At 43.9% G+C, this 6,782-nt stretch overlaps 1 pseudogene; it reads right to left on the reverse strand.

The window, feature by feature from the left end:
- Nucleotides 1-349: 349 nt before the first annotated feature.
- LOC128772668 (cytochrome c oxidase subunit NDUFA4-like) lies at nt 350-3,244 on the reverse strand (annotated as a pseudogene).
- Between the last annotated feature and the right edge of the window lie 3,538 nt (nt 3,245-6,782).

Consider the following 6,782-nt stretch of genomic DNA (forward strand, 5'->3'; position numbering starts at 1 on the left):
ACCGGAGCAAGAGTCTAGTGTCCCGTCACGGGCAGCCGTGTCCAATTTTATTTTATTTTTTTCAAGTTTCAGATATTTACGTATTTAAAAGTTGATTTATTTATTTTCAGACAGCGAGAGAGAGTGCGTGCCCACAATCGGGGGAGGGGCAGGGACAGAGGGAAAGAGAGAATCCCAAGCGGGCTGGGTGCCGTCAGCGCAGAGCCCGACTCGGGGCTCGATCCCAGGAACCGGGAGATCATGACCACAGCCGAAATCGAGCCAGATGCTTAACCGCCTGAGCCACCCAGGCGGCCCAAGTTTCAGCTCTGTATTAATCCGTGTACAACCCAACACATACGAGCACCGTGTTGTGCCTTTGGAAGGGACGGGTTTCCTTGTATATGTGGAAAACCGTGTGGATCGTTTCTGGAAGAGCTTCCTTCTAAGCAGCTTTACAGTGAAACACGTTATTTAGAAATCTGGACCTTCCTTCTTCAGTTTGCTGTAATCTACATGCCCTGAATAAAACTTGTCTTGATCATTGGAACCCAATCTGTTCAGAGCTCTGGGTTATTTTTCTGATCCTAACTGACGTCTGGAGGCCAGGCACAAGACATACGGTACTGCCCCGGTACCTCCACCCCCAATAAATGTGAGGAGGGAGGTCAAATTCGGATGCTTCTTGGCCTGATTGAGGATCTGGCGTAATGTGGTCGTGGCAGGGGCCTCAGGTCCAGAAGGAGAAAAGATCAAATCTGCAAGGCCAAGCACTAACTGGTCTCTACACCCTGTGTCCAATTTTAGATAGATTTCTCGAATTCTCCATTCCTAAGGAGCAGGCTCCAGCATAGCCTACCAGGAGCTCCAGGATTCTGCCTGATAGGCCCTCCTGGGGATGAGCTGGCGGGGCTGAAGGCTCATGCTGAACAGCAGAAGAAGGAGAGATTCCAGAATCCTTGAGAAGTCAATCCTTTTGGCTGGACTGTCTGGGTGCCAGAGGCCAATGGAACAAAGAACACTGTCCTGAAACCTTACGCTGTAATTAATATCACTGAGGCTCCGAAGGACATCCCATCGTTCTAATAAAAAATGAAAGCCCAAGAGGCTCAGTGCCCAGACTGGCCGGCAGACACTTGCCAGACCAGGCGCCTCCAGCAGAGGGCGCGCTCAGGGATGGGAGGTGCCCCCAAGCCCTGTCCCTTCTGATCCGGCTCAGCCAGAGCAGGGCAGATCCCAGGAGACCCGCTGCCCAGGGATATGAGTCATTCAAAGGAGAGGCCTGGGAGTGTTGGGGGTGGGGGAGATAGAGAACGGGGCACCTGCTTCGGGGGTTGACCCCAACTTTGCACATCTGTTTGTTACTCATTTGTCCCTTATTTCGCACTGACTGGGTTTCCACTTAGTGCAGGGCACGGTCGGGTCTTTTCCGCACACAGTTTCCAGGTTCGGCTGCTAAAGACGCCACTCGAATCACACGCTTCCGCTCCAGGACCTGTAATGACTCCCCATGTCCATGGGTATCATGTGATGTCTCTGCCTCGTGTCAAGGCCTTTGATGGCCTGCCTTCTCCCTTCCAATGTATGTGCACCGTTTCCCTCAGGCCGACTGGGGCCCTCATTCATTCTTCCCAAACTGCCACCTGCCTTCTCGTCCGTAAAATGGCACCGGCAGGCACCCCCCCCCCCTCCCCCGCACCCGCCGCCCGCCACAGAGTCGCTGTTGTATGGGTTACATTAGAGAACACGAGTGAACCACATGCCTGGCACACAAGGGACATTTATAATAAACGACCGTGCTGATGATAATGATACTGCTGCTAAACTAATTCTTTCCATTTTTAACATCCTCCCCCTCCTCTCTGCCCAACCCAAACGTCTCTGCCCTTTGCAGTCCCGCCTACGGCCACCCTTCTTTCCAGAAGCCACGCAGAGTCCCTTTGGGCCAGTAGTTTGCAAATCTGGGGCATTGGGACTCACCTGAGAAAGTCTTTTTTCCTTTGGCATGGCTTAAATTTTTTTCTTTCGGTGGCAGAAACGCATAATATGAAATTTACCACTTCCACCGTCTCTAAGGGCGCAGTGCAATAGTCTTAAGAATATTTACGTTACTGTGCAACAGATATCTTTTGAGCTTTTTTACTTGCAACAGTGGCACCGCATACATTAAACAAACACTCCCCACTTGCCGCTTGCCCCAGCCCCTGGCACTCACCCTTTAACTTCTGTCTCTGTGAATTCGTCTACGTTAGATCCCTCGCATAAGAGGAGTCGTACAATATTTGTCTTTCTGTGACTGGCTTACATCCCTTAGCCTGATGTCCTCAAGGTTCGTCCATGGTGAGCGTGTCACAGGGTGGCCTTTCTCTTTAAGGCTGAACAACGTTCTACCATACAGCGTATATACATACACGCACACACATATTTGTAAACCGCATTTGGTCGATTCCTTCATCCACTGATGGACATTTGGGTTGCTTCCATCCTTTGGCTCTTGTGGCTAATGCTGTCGTTGACAGGAGTGTACGAATATCCGTTTGAGTCCTTGCTTTCAATTCTTTTGAGTCTTTACCCTGAAGTGGGACTGTTGGATCTAAATGGTGCTTCTCTTTCATTCTTTGAGGAGCTGCCCTTCTGTCCTCCTTGGCTGTTGTGCCATTTTGCAATCCCACCAACAGCGCACAGGGTTCCGATTTCTCCACGTCCTCGTCAATACTTGTGATTTTCTGTGCTTTAAATGGGTGTGTGGTGACAATCTCATCTGTCTGCTTTTGCTTTTGTTTTTGTAGTTTTGGTGCCGTGTCCCAAAAAGTCATCGCAAAATTGAGCGTCGCGAAGCTTTTGCCTGATGTTTTCTTCAAGGGGATTTGTAGTTTGGGGTCTTACGTTTAGGTCTTTCGTCCATTTTGAATTAATTTTTGAATTTTTTTAATGTTTATTTACTTTTGAGAGAGAGGAGAGAGAGAGAGAGAGAGAAACAGAGTGTGAGTGGGGGAGGGGCAGAGAGAGAGGGAGACACAGAATCGGAAACAGGCTCCAGGCTCCGAGCCATCAGCCCAGAGCCCGACGCGGGGCTCGAACTCACGGACCGTGAGATGGTGACCTGGCCGAAGTCGGACGCTTAACCGACTGCGCCACCCAGGCGCCCCCCACCTTTATTTTTTGACATGGACATCCAGTTTTCCTAGCACCATTCGTCGAAGACGTGGTCCTTTTCCCACTGAGTGGTCCTGGCATGCTTCTCAAAGATCATTTGATCATACATGGCTATCCAGTGTTGCTAGAGATCCCAAGTGAATTTTAGGATGGATTTTTTTTTTTTTTTTTTTTTTAATTTCTGCACACACACAAAAAGTCATTGGGATTTTGAGAGGGATCATGCTGATCTGTAGATCAGTTTGGGTAATAATGACATGTTAACAATACGCAGTTTTCTTTTTCTTTTAAAAAAAAGTTTTTGTGTTTATTTATTCATCTTCAGAGAGAGAGAGAAAGCACAAGCAGGGGAGGGGCACAGAGAAGGAGGGAAAGAATCCCAAGCAGGCTCCACACCAGCAGAGCAGAGCCTGACATGGGGCTTGAACTCACAAACTGCAAGATCATGACCTGAGCCGAAATCAAGAGTCGGAAGTTTAACCAACTGAGCCACCCATGTGCCCCAACAATCTGCAGTTTTCTGATTCATGATCACAGGACATCTCCATTTACTTGTGTGATCTTTGTATGTTGGACCATCTTTGCATTCTGGGAATAAATTCCACTTGGTCATGGTGTATAATCTTTTTTAATGTGCAGTTGAATTTGGTCTGCCAATGTTTTGTTGAGGATTTTGGCATCAATATTTATCAAGGATATTGGTCATGGTTTTCTTTTCTTGTACTGTTTTTGTTTTTTGTTTTTTTTCTTTTAAATGTTTATTTGTTTATTTTGAGAGAGAGAGAGGGCTCATGGGAGATTGGGGAGGGCCAGAGAGAAAGAATTCCAAGGAGGCTCCGTGCTGTCAGCACACAGCCCAACATGGGGCCCCATCCCACTAACCGTGAGATCGTGACCTGAGCCGAAATCAAGAGTCAGTCGCCTAACTGACTGAGCCACCCAGGCACCCCATGTCTTTGTCTGGCTTTGGTGTATGCTTAACTCTGGCCTCATAAAACAAGTTAAGGAGTGTTCCCTCCTCTTCAACTGTGTTGGAGAAATTTGAAGAGGATTTGTGTAAATAGTTCTCTAAATATTTGGTAGAGTTCTCCATGAAGTCATTTAGTCCTGGACTTTTCATTATTGGAAGATTTTTGATTACTAGTTCAAGCTCCTTGCTGCTTATAGGTCTGTTAAGATTTTCTTTTATTTTATTGAAGTGTAACTGACATAGAACATTATATTAGTTTCAGGTGTACAACGTAATGATTCAGAATTTGCATAATTGCAAAATGATCACAATAAATCTAGTTAACATCCATTGCCATACATGGTTTTACACTTTTTTCTTGCAAAGATGATTTTTTTAATGTTTATTTATTTTGAGAGAGAGGGAGAGCACGCATATTAGCGGGGAGTGGCAGAGAGAGAAGAGAGAGAGAATCCCAACCAGGCTCCATGACTCGGGGCTCAATCTCAGGAACCATGAGACCATGACCCGAGCCAAAATCAAGAGTTGGATGCTTGACCAACTGAGCCACCTAGGCACCCCAAGATCTACTCTTTTAGCAACTTTCAAATATGCAATACACTATACTCATCATGCTGTACATTGCATTCCTCAGATTTTCTTTTTTATTATTTATTTGTTTATTATTTTTTTAAGATTTTATTTTTAAGTAATCTGTATGTCCAATGTGGGGCTCGAACTCACAATCCCGAGATCAAGAGTAGCATGCTCTACCAACTGAGCCAACCAGGTGTCCCTCAGATCTTTTTTAGCAGTTTTTATTTATTTATTTTGAGAGAGAGAGAGAGAGAGAGAACGAGAGACAGTGTGTGCATGAGTGGGGGAGGGGCAGAGAGAGAGGGAGAGAGAGGGAATTCCAAGCATGCTCTGCATTGTCAGCACAGAGCCTGCAGGGCTCGAACTCATAAACTGTGAAATCATGACCTGAGCAGAAACCAAGAGCTCAACCAACTAAGTGACCCAGGCCCCCCAGATTTTGTTTTTTATGATGATCCAGTCTTTTTATTTTATTATGTGTTTTTCAAGAATTTCAGTTTAATTAACATACAGTGTTATATTAGCTTCAAGTGTACAACATAATGATTCAACAATTCTGTACATCAACCTAGTGTTCATCACAATGAGTGTATTCTTAATCCCCTTCATCTATTTCGTCCCATCCCCCCTCCCAACCTCCACTCTGGTAACCACCAGTTTGTTCTCTGTATTTAACAGCCTGGTTTTTTGTTGGTCTTTTTCTTTGTTCTTTGTTTCTTAAATTCCATATATGACTAAAACATATGGTATTTGTCTTTCTCTGATTGACTTATTTCACTTACTGTTGTACCCCCTAGATCCATCCATGTTTTTGTAAGTGGCAAGATTTCATGCATTTTTATGGCTGAATAATATTCCAGTGTGTGTGTGTGTGTGTGTGTGTGTGTGTGTGTGTGTATCACCTCTTTATCCATTCATCTGTTGATTGGCACTTGGGCTGCTTCCATAATTTGGCTGTTGTGAATAATGCTGCAGCAAACATAGGGCTGCATATCTCCTTTTGAATTAGCATTTTCATATTCTTTGGGAAATACCCAATAGTGGAATTACTGGATTATGTGGTAATTTTATTTTTAATTTTTTGTGGCACTTCCATACTGTTTTCCACAGTGCCTGCACCAGTTTGCATTCCTACCAACAGTACATGAGGGTTTCTTTTTCCCCATACCCTCACAAACACTTGCTGTTTCTCGTATTTTTTATTTTAGCCATTCTGATAAGGGTGAGGTGATAGCTCACTGTGGTTTTGATTTGCATTTTCCTGATGATTAATCATGTTGAGCATCTTTTCATGTGTCTGTTATCCATCCATAGGTCTTCTTTGCAGAAATGTCTATTCATATCTTCTGCTCATTTTAAATTGGATTATTATTATTATTACTATTGGTGTTGAGTTGTAGGAGTTCTTCATATATTTTTATACTAACCCCTTATCAGATATGTCATTTGCAAATATCTTCTCCCATTCAGTAGATTGTCTTTTAGTTTTGTTGATTGTTTCCTTCACTGTGCAGAAACTTTACTTGGATGTAATCATACTAGTTTTTATTTCTCTGCCTCTGCTCTAATCTTTATTATTTCCTTCCATTTGCTGGTATTACATTTTGTTTGTTCTTCTCTTTATAGCTTGCTTAGGTGTATGTTTAGGTTGTTTGAGATTTTTCTTGTTTCTTGATGTAGGCCTGTGTTGCTATAAACTTGCCTCTTAGAACCCTTTCTGCTGCATCCCCCAAATTTTGGACGATTGTATTTTCATTTTCATTTGTTTCTACATAAATCTGATTTCTCTTTGATACCTTGTTTAGTAGCATGTTATTTAACCTCCATGTAGTTGTGGTCTTTCCAGATTTTTTTTTTCTTTTTTTGTGATTGGTTTCTAGTTTTCTGGCATTGTGGGTCAGAAAAGATACATGGTATGACTTCAGTCATTTTGAATTTGTTGAGACTGGTTTCGTGGCCTAATATGACATGTATTCTGGAGAATGTTCCATGTGCATTTGAAAAGGATGTGGGTTCTTCTGTTGTAGGGTGGAATTTTCTGAATATATCTGTTAAGTCCATCTGGTCTAGTGTGTCATTCAAAGCCACTGTTTCCTTGTTG

The sequence above is a fragment of the Panthera pardus genome, unplaced genomic scaffold, assembly GCF_024362965.1.
Source record: "Panthera pardus isolate Hobbes unplaced genomic scaffold, ASM2436296v1 HiC_scaffold_23, whole genome shotgun sequence".
In the NCBI taxonomy this organism is placed as follows: Eukaryota; Metazoa; Chordata; class Mammalia; order Carnivora; family Felidae; genus Panthera; species Panthera pardus.